A 17,524-nucleotide genomic window follows, 5' to 3' on the forward strand; every position below is an offset into this window, starting at 1 on the left:
TCTTTCCTAGCAAAATACCATTATATAGATTATCACATTTCAGTTCTAGAAACAATATTTTTTTTTTTTTTTGTTTTATGAACAACAAACGATGTTATATTGCATAACTCTCTGTTTCCGATTGTGAATCTTTTTAGTATCGAAAATTTATATCCAATGATGTTTTAGCAGGGATTCTTCGCCTTTTCTTTTTTTTTTTTTTTTTTTTTTTTTTTTTTTTTGTAGGATGCACATTACTATAATATCCAGTGCATAACCACCAAGATATGTTGAAAATATAATACGAAGGTTATCATATACAGAATAATTCAAAATTTATGCTCATTTTGAAGATTTGCTAATGCTTACCCCTCCCCCATCCTTATCCTCTCCTAGAATTCAATTACATAACCACTCTAAATTTGTACAGCTTCGAAAACGTTTCCAGACAGTATTCAAAATCTATTACTTCATTTTATTACTTAAGACAATAAGTCTTAATTTTATAAGACAATAATATTGTTGTACCCTGGAGCTTCTAATTCTGTACTATTTCTTTGCAATCTAAAACCAGCTGTTCTACTGTCTGCTGAAATGATTTGAAATTTTAGAAACACTATCCTATATTTTCACCACATAAAATTGTTTATATGCATAAAACACAAAAAAAAAGTTCAGTAGTATTATTTTAGTTTCTTTCTTAAAATAATCTAAATATTTTTACTTCTACTTATGCTACTGGTTGCTATTTTGGAAGTAATCTACGTCTTAGAAATACTTGTAGTAATCCTCTTAGCTGGAGGGAAAGGTAAAGGCTTAGATTACTCTCAGTGCTATTGAGGAAGAAAATTAAGAGATACATCAAGAATGTCGTGTTTCGTTTTCAATTGTTGATTAGTAGATATCCTAACATAGAAAAAATTACAGACGTTTCTTTTACAGGCTGATACAGTATTTATGGTGAAATAAGTTCTTAATTTATAATGATCAGTTTCATTTTTATTATCGAAAAATTATAAGTTATTTCATATAATTATCTTGAAAAAGAGGACTTAATTATTTTAAAAGAAAAGGAGCATATACTTCACATAATCTTATTTTTTTGGGAGAGCAGGAAGGTTATATTGAAGACTTATTCAATTTGCAGATATTTCAGAGAATTTATTTTATAAATCATTTGCAAGACAACTGTTATGAACATAAATCACTTGGGGAACATGCCCATTCATTTTAGTGTAAATAGTAGCAAAGGTTTTGCTACTTCAATAATGCCACGTATCTAAACTAGAAGAAAATGTCGTTATATCTGCTGATGTTAGAACTCTTACATAAATAATTTTTCTGGCATGAATTCTCTATCAGTTATAATGTAATCAATCTACAGATTTTTGCCTTCTTGTATTCTACCATCTTATGCGCAGTGATTTCTTCTTTGCACTACAAGAAAAAAATCAGATAACACAAGAAAAATATGGAGTATTTTCTTTTTCATTGGGTGAATTTACAATATTCTCTCTTTGTGTTTTGAAAAGAAAGTACAAATGCATTTTTTTTCTTGCTAGTTTTGCCATTATAACATCTGATACAATTACAAGAGTGGCATTTTACCGTTTTCCTCCCACACTTTTGGTATTAAAAATTTCCACTAACTTTTGTAGTGGAAATTTTTAATACCAAACTTTGTAATTTAAATATATATATATATATATAAGCAAAAGTATTACTTATTATAAAATTGGAGCATAATATCTGAACTAGCAGAAAATATATACATATCAATTTAAATCATAACCGTTAATTTTATTTTGTAATGACCAATTATACAGGGAAACCAAGAAGGTAAAAGCAAAGAACAGTAGATTACAATATAAAGAAAAAAAAATTTAGTGACATGTTTAAAGAATTTCATTATTCTCTATAAAGCAAAGTTGCTCAAGCAGGTCCTTCAGGAAATCTGAAGTATTCTTTGAATCATGATTTTGAACAAAAATATAACATAATCTCGAACATCGGCAGCCGGTTTTTTAAATAATATTTCAAATAATTATCGTGAATAAATTTCTTTGAGAACAAAGAAAATGTTTTGTGGAGTAAGCGATTAGAAAAAATTAGCAAAAAAATTAAAAATTAAATTGGTTCTGGAAGGTAACGCAATATTAAGTGAAGAAATTAGACAGGTCTTTATTTTGTCCAGGCATTAAAATTGTATTGTACAATAAAAAGAGAAAATAAAAATAATTTCTATATTTTTTAGTTTATCCAATATAACTAAAATTCAGTTACCCAGCATAGATCAAGGAACTGCATTTCTTGCTATAGGTAACTGAGTCACAGCTATGAGCCTGAGATAATCTGATTAAGTGCTCTCTTCAGCGTGAGGGATTATCACACCTTCTGATGGACATGTTGGCTGAATTGCACAACAGATAACATGCATCGTATCCAGATTTAGCTGGACGTCTATAGACGTCCTGGCCAGTTGGGAGGTTAAAAGTCATCAATTTTGCAAAAGAGCATGGAAATAAAGCTTCAGAGAGAGAGAGTTTGGACCTCCTCCTCCAACTGAATATGATTAGACAGTGAAGAAACAGGAAGAACAACTACTCAAGATGCCAAAAAAGAAGAGGGCCTTAAGGGGAAAACCAGCAAAATGGCCAAACTTGGAGCAGAGGCTTAAGACTTGGATTATGGAACAGCACCAGAGTGAGATGTGTGTGCCAACCTAGCTTATTCAATATGAGACAAAAAGGTTTGCAAGAGAAATGAACATTGATGATTTCACAGGAAAGGCAAAATGGTGCTTCAACTTCATGAGGAGAGAAGGGTTGGCCATGAGAACACAAACCAAGTTAGCCCAGAAAATGCATCTTAAATGCATCTTAGTATGTATCTTAAAAATATTACCTAATTACTAAATATACTCTGAATATTTAAAAAAATATCAAGTGTGTTCTGTTTACATTTAAAATACTGATTTCTTAATTTTGGGTTCGAAAAAGTAGGGTTCGTCTTATACATGGGGGCATCTTATACACAAAAAAAATACGGTGTATAATAAAAACAGCTCTCCTCAGGATATTATTATTCCAGCCACTGAAATGGAAGAGGAAACAAATATCTTTATCAAAGAAACAACAGAACACAGCACAGATAAACTTACAACCTGTATTGATCAGATATACGCAGAATTCTTACAAGCAAGAAAGGAACAACTTCTGGAACCATTAAAAACATTATTTGAAATGATCTACAAAAATGAAGCAATACCTATCGATTGGACCATATCAGTTATAACTTCTATATACAAAAAAAGGAGATAAAACAGAATGCAATAATTACGAAGGCATTAGCCTCCTCAGTATTCCAAGTAAGGTTTTTACGAAAGTATTCCAAAAAAATTAAGCCATATATATTGAAAGTTTATTTTTCACTTGGTCAGACTATAATAAATTTAGTTTAATCCTTTATCCAAGTGTGTGCAAACAAAGTTTGCGCCTGAAAATATCTTCAGGACTGGGGTAAAGTGGTACAACACCGGGCGACTCCTTGCAAAAGTGGAGCAAGCTACAAACACTCCTATCTCAGTATCTCCCATAATGCAAAACACATCTCCTTGCAGATATGTATAATGTTATTTATGCATTAAGGGAAGGGACACTACCCAAACTAGTTTCGACCTTTATTGAGGTCTCTTCAGTGGGAGCCAGGCCCAAGTGGAGATACCAAGGCAGAAGCATTAGCAAGATCATCTCCTCCTCCTATAGGAGCTGCCAAACGGTGTGCCACCTTTATATTAAATTACTCTGGATTTAGAGAAAGATGTTGAAATTTTATTTTTCACTTGGTCAGACTATAATAAATTTAGTTTAATCCTTTATCCAAGTGTGTGAAAACAAAGTTTGCACCTGAAAAAGCCCAGTCCTGAAGATTTGCACACACATCCAAGTGTGTGCAAACAAAGCGACACCAAATTGGACAGAATTGTTCAGACATTCCAGGGACAGACAGAAGTGGAAAGAGTTCATTCAGCCTCATCATTATCCAATAGATAATGGAAAAGAGAAGAAGAGACTGATTTCTTCAGATCTTCCTCAGGTCTTCCATTCACTTCAGTCATTACTTTCTCTTGCAGTAACAGTTAATATCAAAATCAATAAAAATATGATATAATACCGTAGCAAGAATCTTTCAGAAATCTTTCAGTTTTTCCTTTTACAAATTACCTTCATTAACAATTTGCTATATATATATATATATTAGTAATTGATTATAGAAAGCATTGATTTATAAATAAAATACTCACACTGATAAGAGACATATTCCCATCATGCAGAATGAGAAACTTTATGCTACAGCCAATATGTCAACCACAGAGCATGATATTTCCCACCTGTATGCAGAGATTACATTTTTCGCCCCTATTATTTCCTAGAAACAATCAGTTTTTGCTAGAGACTTCTTTTGTTCTGCTTTAGAATATCAATAATGGGAAGAACTAAGAAAAAATAAAGAATAAATGATCAAAAGAGATTTTTGCCTTGAAAGAATTAGTAAACTGTTTTGCAAACCAATTGAAAAAAAAAAGTTATAAAATGTGTCATTTATATTAATACAAAATAATTTATTTGTGTTTAATTTATAAAACTGGTGCTGTTGATGAAAAAGAAAAAAAAAGGATTTTATGTTAAATTCAGCCAGTTTTGAATAGATCTGCATCAGATTTTGTTTGCTGTATAAGATTTCTCATAAATATTAGCATATGGATGTGCTCAGTAAAACACATCTACAAATGATGCACATTCTTTCAAATGGCCATCAAATCATTAGCAAGCCTTTTTCAGCCAACTTTAGAAACAACTGTGAGAAACAGAATAATCTTCCCTACAGTGGTATACTTACTTCTCATCTACCATCAGATAATCTTTCTCTCTCTCTCTATGATCTATGAATGGCTTATTACATACTTTACACATATATACATCGTATTGTTTTCAAGAGCTTTTCAGAAGGCTCTCAAAAAAACTTGACTAGAAAACCAGCAAACCTTCATAAAATGGTTACCGATCTTAACAGAAAATTGCACTAAACAATAATAATGATTATATGACCATCCCATATGAAAAACGTTTATCAGGGAAAAACAGGCAAATAATCCTCTAACAAAACCTCAAAATTAAACATTCCTAAAACTTCGAAATTTATCTGGCTCCTTGAAAGATCTGCTATTCTCTCAACTCACTAAAAGTGTAATAAATAAGTTGAGATGCAACTTAGCTTTCATGCGAAACAACACATACACATATATCTGATGATGGTATAAATAGAATATAGCTTTTTTTTAGAATGTAGTTTTTTTTTTCACTAGAGGTCAGGCCAGTAGAATAATGGTTGATCAAATCATTGTCTCTTTGGCATACTGTTTGAAATGTAATATAGCTTGTCTCTGTGTGTATATATATATATATATGTGTGTGTGTGTGTGTGTGTGTGTGTGTGTGTGTGTGTGTGTGTGTGTGTGTGTGCTCCAGATAATGAACTTTGAAGGTGGTTGTAGTCTCCATAATTTGTCTGAAATGAATGCTGATCACTGTGTAACACTTGAGGAAAGGAAAAGAGTTCAAATTAGATTTTTCCTCATGGTACGAGGTAGGTTCCAAAAGTTTCTGACCTGACATACAAAATTCATGTGCCAATTTTAAAATGCCATCCAAGACAGATATCTCCATCTATAGGAACTTAGTGCACCAGTTTCAACTCTACCTGTATCATTTGACTAACACATGGCAAGCTAAGTGGTTGTAATGTTAAAAATTGAGTACTGTGATAAAGTTTTTCACCAAAGAAGGGCTTTCTCCAAGTGCTATCAAACAGTGTTTGGATGGTGTTTATGTAAAGTTTCTCCTTCATATTCCACTGGGAAGAATGGGCTAAACAGTTTCTCACAGAAAGAGAGAGCATCGAAGATGATCCTCATGATGGTCAGCCTGCAGAAGTGATGACTGAGGAAAATGTCTCTTGTTGAGAAGGTACTGCTCAATGACAGATGGCTAAAGCTCAAAGAAATCTCAGCAAAATGGGGGCTTTCTACAACAATCATCTTTCACATCCTTCATGAGAAGCTTCACATGATAAAGGTCAGTGCAAGGTGGATGCCCTGACTTCTCTCTTCAATTCAGGAGTATCATGTGACCTGTTCCAGTAAGTTTTTAGAGCTTTGCCAAAAGAATCAGTGAAGTGCTGAAATCAATTGTCACTGGGGATGAAACCATGGCCCTTTATTATGATCCTCTTTCCAAAAGGGAATCCATGGAGTGGCGCAAACCAGGCGAAGCACCACTGAGAAAAGCCAAGGTCACTCAGTTCACCAAGAAGATCATGGCAACATTTTTTTGGAATTGTCGAAGAATTCTCTTGATTGACTTTGAAGAAAGGAATACCACTGGGAATGCAGAATTTTATGCTTCACTTCTGCACAAACTGTGCAACCATAAAGGAGAAGAAACGAGAAATACTGAGGTAGTAGTCACTGTACTACCTTTCAAGATTAGTCACTGGAGATGAAGTCATCATTGTCATCTGCAAATTTTCTTCGAAGAAGAAAATTTGCAGATGACAATGAGGTGAAAGATGCAGTTTTAGGCCATTTTGCATACAAAAGTACAGACTATTTTTAATTCAAAGATGTGAAAAGTGTGTTCAAGTAAAGGGAGATTATGTTGAAAAGTGACACAGTTGTTTTCTTCCTATCACTGGGGATGGAACCACCCTCGTATTACGGAACCACCCTCGTATATCTTTTAGTCAATTAGTCTTTGGAAACTTTGTGAAGGACTGATTAGAAAGTTACCCAAATATTATATATTAATTCCAGGTATAAATACAGGTTTAAAGAGGCCAGTGAGGCCTTCATCACTTATCCTTTACTGATATCTGGTGTTGCATAATATTGAATAATTAGGTATAAGTTGTCATATATATTCAGCTTAGGAATTGTGGGACCAAAATAATAAAGGTAAGGTAATATGCCAGATTTACATATTCATGAGGGAAAAAGTTTATAAAAAGGCATACTTTTCTCATCAGCTGCACGGACAATAGCGGTATGCCTAAGTTTTTAAGGCTTAAATATAAGTTACATTCTTGAAAAAACACACACAAACTACCAAAATGGAAACAGCTCTTCACAAAGAACACTTTTCCATAACTAGATGTGAATAATCCAAAATTCGGTTCTATTCAACTCGCCACATTTACACTATATTCTGAATTGGCATTGTTACATTCTGCAGAGCTGTGGCACACTGTATACTTTATTCTTCATGGTAATCCCATCCATAAGAGGTTTTTCAATCTGGTTGGACAAGAAGAAAGAAGAAACTACATATTATATTGTATAGGAAAGACTTGAAGAAGAATGATTGTTCCAAAAAACAGTAACAGAAAAAATAAATAAAGATGAGGAAAATTTTGTTCCTTGTTAGTCTGGAGTGTAACTGTGAAGTGTTGAATACCTGCTGAATGAATTTTAACAGATTTAAATGGGTGGGAGACAGTGTCCATGAAAATATTTCTGGAAAATGCAAACAGAAATTAAATGTCTATACAAAAGAGAGGGTAGAGTGAATCAGTGAAAGATGGGTGATTAATCAATCTAACTGCTCTTTTCCATACTGAATCAAGTATTTTCAGGGGATTCTGAAAGGTGGCTCTGTGACTTCTATAGAGTTCTATAGTATTATACTGTTCAGAGGTAAAGTAATGCAGCAAGTGAAACAGAAAATCTAAATTTCAGATGTTCTGGAGGCTATATTTATTATTAACACCAGACCTCCACAGAGTCCAAAGACTCATCACAGGAGGTACAGATTGTTACACACAAATTTTATCAAACTGTATTTTAAACTCATTCAATGGGTTTCTCATTCAATTGGAGAAAATGGTATAAAGACAGCTAATGTAGAATGTATGGTGGAGATACTTAATGAGCAGTTCGTAAAGATCTTTCAATCTTGTGAATGTGACTTCATGGAGGGATTGAGAGCAGTTCATGATGGGGAGGGGAGACTGACTGTAGGTGAGCAAGAGGTGTATGGGGAGTTGAGTAAACTAGATGTTAATAAGGCTGTGGGACTTGATAAAATATCACCACGTATTCTGAAAGAATGTGCCGGGGAGTTGACACCTGCCTTGACATATTTTTTTAATATGAGTCTTGCACTCGGTAAGTTCCTAAGGAGTGGAAGGAGGGCAAGATTGTGCCACTTCATAAAGGAGGTGATCGAACTCAAGCATCAAACTATAGGCCTATCTGTGTGTCAGGTGTTGTGGTTAAGTTGTTGGAGAAGCTTGTGAGAACTAGGATCCAGAGTTGGGTTGATAACAATGGTATTATCCTTGACTGAGAGCATGGATAAGCTAAAGGGAGGTCATGTTTTAGTAATCTACTTACTTATTACAATAAAGTGACTGCTTCCTTGGACAGAGGAAAAGGATACACAGTAATATAGATGGATTTTGCAAAGGCTTTTGATAGAGTACCTCATGATAGGTTGACAGTCAAGCTAGAGCAGATGGGGTTGGATATTAGATTGATGCATTGGATTAGAGACTAGCTATCTGATAGGTATCAACAAGTTGTGTATGGGGGAGCAATATCCAGGAAAAGGAATGTCACTAGTGGAGTGCCTCAGGGGTCTGTGTTAGGTCCATTACTGTTTAACTTGTATATTAATGATATAGGTGAAGATTTGGATGGAGGTATTCAGTTGTTTGCAGATGATGCAAAGTTGGGACGCAACATCTTCACTACATGAAGTTAGTGAAGATATTGTGGCTTTACAGGAAGACTTGAATAGATTGAATACGGAAATGGGGATGTGAATTCAATGTTGCAAAATGTAAGGTTTTAAAATTTGGAAAACAAAGATGGGATGCAGAAGTTATGTTTGGTGAGAATATATTGTTGGAAGGAGAGGAAATAAGAGATCTGGGGATGATAGTGGATAAGGATCTAAAATTTAGGGGACACATCGCCAAAATTGTGAAGACAACACAAAGGCTTCTGGGAATGATGCGGAGGACACTGACGTGTAGAAGTAGGGAGATTCTTGTTCCATTGTATAAGGCTTTGATTAGGCCACACATGGACTACTGTGCCCAGATTTGTTTGCCGGGTTTCCAGAAGGATGAAGAGATATTGGAAAAGGTCCAAAGGAGACTGGACCAAGGTAGTTTCTGACCTCTGGAATGTCGAGTATGAGGAAAGATTGAGAAGATGTAATTTGCAGAGTCTGGTGGAGAGAAGGAAGAGGAGAGATATGATAGAGACCTACAAGTTAGTAAGGGGTTGTTATAAGAATAGTGGGAGATCAGGGGAGAACCAGAGGTCATCCCTGGAAACTGTATAAAGAGGGTGTGAGTAGGGGTGTGAGAGGCAGGTTTTTTTTCGTGCAGAGTTGTGAATGATTGGAATGCCTTGCCTGAGAGTGTGGTATCTGCAAGGAGTTTGAGTGTGTTTAAGACATGGTATGATGAGCTGTATGTGTGATAAAAGAACCTCCCAGATGAGTCTTTGACTCCATGAGGTGTTGAGGTGGTAATAATAATAATGTGTCTGCATTCACCACATTGCCAGGCAAAGCATTGCACTCACCAACCACTCTTCATGCAAAGCTCCTGCTCCCTTGCTCACATCCACCTTACACTGTTTCGTGGGATGGCCTCTTACAATTTTTTTTTTTAATCTGGTTCCTGTCCACAAGTTATTTTTCTTGTTTTTTTTATTATTTTTTTTTATTTTTTGTAAACCTAGTGCATTTGTACTGTGGGTGTTTTTCTAATTTATTAGTTTTATATATTCTTTGGTATTTTTATTTATTTTTTACATAATCCAGAAACCCTACTCTAGAGACCAAACATGGAACATTTTCAAGCCACTTCAGGCTTCCAATAAATAAGATGACATACCACATGACTGGAAACTTACTTAACAGGCCTATTAAGTTTGTCATAGCTTCATTTCTCTAAAGCACTGCTTTATGGAATGTAAATGTCCCCAGAGAAAAAATCTTTTCTCACTGGACACCATTCCTCTGTTCAAGCTTTGAAAAAAAAAAAAAAAAAAAAAAATTCCCGCTTCAAAGAAAATACTATTGTATTCAAGGAAAATATATTGTGTACAGCCTCGATGTTACTTCACACCACCTCACACGAAACAGAGGAATAATTACCATACTAAGAGGTAGCACATACAACCTCTAATAACACATAGAAGACTAATCAAGAACTTTTAAATACCTAAGCCACTTTCTGCCAAAAAATCAGACAATAGTTAACAATATCCTGTCCCCCCCCTGCTCCCGCAAACAGATAATGGCAAATATGCAATTAAAAATACCATAGAATCTGTATACTCACCGTAAACATGATGCAAAGTATTAACCAACATTCACACAATGTGTTATACTCCGCTTTGAACTCATTCATTCATGGACATGGTATCCACATCATACTCTGGCAACCTATCCCCTTCCTCTCATTCACCACTCCCCAAGTAAAAGAATCTAGTATCACTGCTAACCACACTTTTACTCAATTTCCAAGGGCCATCCTAGTTATCTCTCCACCAGTCCTATACTGAAATACTTCTTTTTTATCAATACAAATAAAACTAAGTAATTTGTATGTCTGTAAGATATCACCCATTTTCCACCTTTCAACCAATTTCTGTACCCCACAAATCTTCAAACTATCCTTATAAAGAGCATTCCACAGGCCTGCCACCATCTTGGCCACTTGCCTCTGGATCCTTTCCACCTCTTCTTCATTTGCAAGAAACCCTTGTTATAAGACCTTGATAATGGGGCATTATCGAGGTCTTATTATTATATTATTATTATTATTATTATTACCCAAGACCTCATGGAGTCAAAGACTCATCTGGGAGGCCCTTAATCACACACACACATCTCATCATACCGTGCCTTAAACACACTCAAACTCCTTGCAGATACCACACTCTCAGGCAAGGCATTCCAATCATTCACAACTCTGCACAAAAAAAACCTGCCTCTCACTCCCCTACTCACACCCTCTTTATACAGTTTCCAGGGATGACCTCTGGTTCTCCCCTGATCTCCCACTATTCTCTGTAGAACTTCTCCACCATTCATCTTATAACAACCCCTTACCAACTTGTAGGTCTCTATCATATCTCTCCTCTTCCTTCTCTCCACCAGACTCTACAAATTACATCTTCTCAATCTTTCCTCATACTCAACATTCCAGAGGTCAGAAACTACCTTAGTCAGTCACCTTTGGACCATCTCCAACATCTCTTCATCCTTTTGAAAACCTGGTGACCAAATCTGGGCACAACAGTCCATGTGTGGCCTAATCAAAGCCTTATACAATGGAACAAGAATCTCCCTACTTCTACACGTCAGTATCCTCTGCATCATTCCCAGAAGTCTTTGTGTTGTCTTCACAATTTTGACGAGGAGTCTCCTAAATTTTAGATCCTTATCCACTATCGCCCTCAGGTCTCTTATTTCCTCTACCTCCAACAATATATTTTCACCAAGCATAAATTCTGCATCCCATCTTTGTTTTCCAAATTTTAAAACCTTACATTTTGTAACATTGAACTCACATCCCCATTTCTGTGCCCAATCACTCAATTTATTCAAGTCTTCTTGCAAGGCCACAACATCTTCACTATTCTTTATGGTTTGTCCCAACTTTGCATCATCTGCAAAAAACTGAATATCTCCATCCAAATCTTTGCCAATATTATTAATATACAAGTCTTATAACAAGGTATAATAACTTCCTTATCTCTGCTTGTCAGAGTGTTCTACAATGAGGTAATCCTATGAACTATTTTAGCCACTTTTGCACTATGCCTTCTGAACCTCAACTCCTTATCCATAAACATTCCCAAATCTCTAGTGTCATTAATTTTGTGGAGTACTATTCCATTAATGTAATACAGCTGGTAATGTTTTCATCCCATGCACATTAAACTGACTGCGATTCTCCTTAACCCATATTGTCAGTCTATGTAAATCATCCTGCAACATTGCATTATCTTTATTGACTACTGCAACATTTTTGACTTACTTACATCATCAGCACACAACTGAATATTTCCCTTCAGATCATCTCATATTATTGTTAATGTACAAATTAAACAGCAGTGGCCCAAGAACAGAGCCCTACATGCCATAAGTCATGAGCCATCTAATGGATTTGACCTCTGAATAAACTAAGGTCCTATATCTCATCATCAGCAACTCTCTTATGAATATCACCAACATCATAGCCATCCTCATGCGCTGCAATTTATGTAACAGAATTTCATACAATATCCTGTCACAAATTCCAACAGTATCACCATGTAGTCATTACCTTTATCATTCACAGTCCTTTCCAATTCAACTATTACTTTATTATAAAAGCGAAGAGATTACTGAGACATGACCTTACTTACTTATTATTTTTGTGTCCATTACTTGTATTATTTGTATATTTGGAATTATTTGTATATGCTGTACAAATAATTCTGCTGCTCTCCACTTCTCCCAACAAGCCAGTGTTCTTTCATTTTCCATCATTTGCCAAATTAGTTTAGTTCTTCCTCCCGTTTCCTTTTTTCTTCCAGGATCTATGTCAAAATGGTGGGAGACAGTAACTGCATAAAGTGGTCAAGATACCGAATGGTCGATAATTTGCTACCTCAGTCTTGGAGCCTCCTTTATGCCATGGAATTATTTTCTCCTATTTCCATCCCCTAGCTGAAACTTAAATTAACAGTCAAAAGCAATGTTAATTCCCTTGCAGTCTCTTGTAATACTCGACCTGTTGTACCATCCAATCCCATAGCTGTATTCACATCAAAATTCTATAATATCCTATGCACCTCCAGCTCATTGATCTCTATTTCCATATAACCCCTTGCTTCTGTTGTTACTACAGTAGCTGTAGTAACTGGATGATAATATCTTTGCAAAGTAATCACTCAATAATTCGTCATTTCATCTACTTCAGTTATCTCCCTATCACTGGCATTTGACAATATTATTCTATCATGGACAATATTAGTCTGGGTAGTGAACCCTCCCATAATGAATAGCATTATACATACCCATAAAGATATATGTGCTTTGCATTATGGAATACTTAGGCAAGTAATGTGAAGTTATAGGCATCTATATACGAGTTGCCCCAATCCTGAAAATAGTTCAGGTGCAAACTTGTTTGCTTGCACTTGAATAAAGGATTAAACCAAGTATATAATTTCTTGGTATTTTAATTTATAGTATAACCAAGTGGGAAAACTTCCAACAACTATCTCTAATCCAGAGTATTTTAATAATAAGGTGTGACACCTTTTGGCAACTTGTATATGAAAATATGACTTCTGCATTACTTTAACCTTGGTATCATCTCTGGCTCCCTAACGAGACCTCAATAAAGGTCAAAACTGGTCTGGGTAGTGACCCTTCCCATAATGCATAGCATTATACATACCCTTAAGGATATGTGATTGTGGAAGCTTTAGTATCCCTTATGGAATACTAAGCTTTATGGGACTTGTACATAGAAATTATAAGCTTCAATGTACAAATTGCCCCAGTCCTGAAAATAGTTCAGGCACAAATTGTTTGCTTACACTTGGATAAAGGATCAAACCAGTATATAATATAATTTCTTGGTATATCTTCAATTTATTTGCACTACTCCAAGCAGCTGCCTGAGTTTTTCACAATTACCAGTCTGTAATTCTACATATATTCCCTTCTTAACTGAAAATTCCAGACATTTACCCACCTCCCAGGTCAAAGACCACATGCTCGCTTTCACTGATTGGCAGCAATCTGGTCATCTTGGTTACAAACAAATTCCTTGATGTGATTACTAGAACTTGCACTCTCAAATCCTTGGCACCTTACAACACATGCCTCAGGTAATAATTGCTTAGTAACTGCATAAATTCTATTTTCTTCCAATCACGTGTCCTTTCCTTCTTCCAATCTATATTTCCACAGTTACCATAATAATTATTTGCACTCCACTCACTGAACTTATCTGCCAATGCACATCATCCTTAGCATGCCCTGGTATACAGCAGTAACAAACTGTATATTTTGTCCTATTGGCATCTCACACAACAAATAGACTTGAATGCACAACTTTCTCTGACCTCCAACTGAACATCTTTTTGGCTGCAGTTAATCAACTATCATCAGCAATACCTCTCCTCCATACTTTATATTCTTGCTGAAAATACCATACCCCTCACATTCTATTCCAATAAATATATCTTCTGTCAGCCATGTCTCGCTAATGCAAATAACCTTCAGCCAAGAAGGTTATTTCCCAAATACTTTTGGCATTATTGTACTGGCTTATATTAACTATTTTTTTTTTTTTTTTGTACTACTTTAGCATGTTATGCATGCTTCATGAGATTCTATTGTAATCATGCACCCTAACTGTATGTTATTCCTATTATTGTTTAAATACTGACTGATGATGTCCTAAGATACTTAGGATGAAATATTTACAATTAAATAATTTTCACTGTGGTTTATACGTGTGTTTCTTTTAATTATATTAACTATCCCTTTCTGATTTGTTAGTCTTACCCTACATCTCTCCATCATTTACATTTTCATACCTATTTCCTGTTATGTTATATCTTCATCCTCTCAATCCAACATACACTTCTGGCACTCACTTTCAAATCAGCAGCCACTCACTTTCGGTAAAGAACACATTTTGCGGCCATTATGCCGTATAAAGCCCCTTCAGGATGAATGTCTTGGGCATTATTGGTCTAGTCTGCCTTTATACCACATGCCATGCTATGAAATGTACTGTAAACAAATATATATATATATATATATATATATATATATATATATTATTGTTCATAATTTTACTCGGTAGAAAATGTATGTAAAAAAGAATTTAAATAACTCTATACTGAGAAAGAAAAGTTTAATGGTAAGATACGACTAGTTTCGCTGAATTTTCAACGAAACTAGTCGTATCTTAACATTAAACTTTTCTTTCTCAGTACAGAGTCATTTAAATTCTTTTTTACATATATATATATATATATTTTTTATATATATATTTTTTTAAAATAATAATTATACTGACTAGGAACATCAAGAAAGGTATGATAAAAACTTTAATCAAACACAACTGGTTTCGTTGGAACGCCGACTTCTTCAGGTGTGTAAATAATACATATATATATATATATATTTTTTTTTTATATATATATTATGTATATATATACATACCTTATATATATATATATTGTATGTGTGTGTGTATATCTACTCTGTACTATAAAATGATAAGCTGAAATTTGGAAACGGATGTGACGTCTGCTTGAAACGGATGTAGACTGTAACGTTTTTGTCAAGTTATTTGAAACATTTTGAAACTCAGGAGCTACCCTGAGTGTCGAGTCTTCAAAATTCGAGTCATTGGAATTCAAGAAGAACCGTCCTACCAGTCCAGAACACGGGGGGGGGGGGGGGGGAGTAGGGCAGCATCAGGGCAGAGCCCCCTAATATATATATATATATATATATATATATATATATATATATATATATATATATATATATATATATATATATATATATATATATATACAAGGCATGTTAAAAAAACAACCAAACTTTTGCTACAAAAATTTTATTGCTCATTTTACATTTTAAGTATATTGTCCCTTTCAAAGTAGTCACCTTTACTGGCGATACATCATTCCCAACATTTCTTCCATTGTTGGAATGCTTCCTGGAACACACTTTCTGTGATGGCATGCAGTTCTCTTATCACATTTTCCTGAATCTCCCTGTATGGTTTGGAAATGATGTCCTTTCAAAGTGGTTTTAAGTTTGGGAAACAGGAAAAAGTCTGCTGGGGTTAAGTCTGGAGAACAGGGTGGATGTGGCATAACAGATGTCTGATGTTTTGTCATATAACTGCGGATGAGGAGAAACGTGTGAGCCGGCACATTGTCGTAGTGTAACATCCAAGTCTGGTTTTCCCACAATTCAGGCCTCTTCCTGTGCAAAGCATCCCTCAAATGTGTTAAAACTTCCTAGTACAACTATTTGTTTATCATCTGACCATGTAGTAGATATTCATAATGGACAATGCCTTTCCAATCAAAAACATAACTAACATCATCTTGATCTTTAACTGACTCATCCGTGCTTTTTTGGTCGAGGAGACCCTTTCCCCAACCACTGCGACGCTTGCATCTTGGTTTCAACATCATAGACATAAACCCATGTCTCATCTCCTGTTATGATGTTCTTAAGAAAGTTTTCATTACCATTTGAATTAGAAAGCAGTTCCTGACTGATTTCATCATGGATCTCTTTCTGATCGTCAGTCAACAAACGGGGCACAAATTTTGCATGGAAGCGACCCATCTGAAGTTTTTCAGTCAAATTTTGATCAAAAGAACCTATGCTGATGCCCACTTCATCAGTAACTTCTCAGACCGTTACACGATGATTTCCACGAATCACAGAACAAACTCTCTCAACATGGTCATCATCTGTTCATGTGGAAGATCGTCCAGGGCTGGGATCTTCCCTGGGATGTTCGGCCCTTTTTAAAACACTTAAACCACTCATAGCATTGCATTCGGCTCATACAGTCTTCCCCGTATGCTTGGTTAAACAATTGAAATGTCTCTGTAAACTTTTTACCACGTTTGCAGCAAAATTTCACACACACATTGTTCTTCAAGCTCTTTCATTGTCACTTTATCACTAATCTGATGAACAGCTTGTGCACGTGCTGACTTCAGCAGATGTAACTCAATGACTAATGCTCATAGCATAATGGGACAAATGACAGTTTGTTGTCAAAACCATTAGGTGCACTCAGTAGCCGCAGCACGCTCTGGGCCAGTTGGCAGGCTATTTAAAAAGTTCAGTCTTTTTTTTCTGCACACACCTTGCATTTAAGACAAAACAAACCTAAATCTAATTAAAACCATATATCTGCATATAATACAACATATAACTAACACTGCTAGTTTTTGCACATCCCTGGTTTTACAAAAACCAAGGATGTGCAAAATTCAGTATATGCTTATTGAAGTTGAAAGTTTATTTTGCACTTGGTTAGACTATAATAAATTTAGTCTAATCCTTTATCCAAGTGTGAGCAAACAAAGTTTGCACCTGAAAATATCTTCAGGACTGAGGAAAGGTAGTGCAACATGAGGCAACTCAGAGCAAAGGTGAACCAAGCTATCATTACTCCTATCTCAGTAACTCCCATAATGCAAAACACATCTCCTTGCGGATATGTATAATGTTATGCATTAAGAGAAGGGCCACTACCCAGACCGGTTTTGACCTTTATTGAGGTCTCGTCAGTGGGAGCCAGGCCCAGAGGTGGAGATACCAAGGCAGAAGCAATGGAGAGGTCATCTTTACCTATAGGAGCTGCCAAAAGGTGTGCCACCTTATTATTAAATTACTCTGGATTTAGAGAAAGA

General features: G+C 35.3%; 1 protein-coding gene across 1 annotated transcript in view; it reads right to left on the bottom strand.

The window, feature by feature from the left end:
• LOC150094629 (double-strand-break repair protein rad21 homolog) overlaps positions 1-4,418 on the bottom strand; it is a 342,589-nt gene extending 338,171 nt beyond the window's left edge. Inside the window, exon 1 of the mRNA XM_090411608.1 lies at positions 4,283-4,418. The gene's annotated coding sequence lies outside the window, so the exon portion shown is untranslated. The remainder of the gene's footprint in view (positions 1-4,282) is intronic.
• Positions 4,419-17,524: the final 13,106 nt, after the last annotated feature.

This window comes from Typopeltis vanoorti, chromosome 21 (assembly GCF_054136105.1).
Source record: "Typopeltis vanoorti isolate ZY-2024b chromosome 21, IOZ_Tvanoo_1.0, whole genome shotgun sequence".
NCBI classification, from domain to species: Eukaryota; Metazoa; Arthropoda; class Arachnida; order Uropygi; family Thelyphonidae; genus Typopeltis; species Typopeltis vanoorti.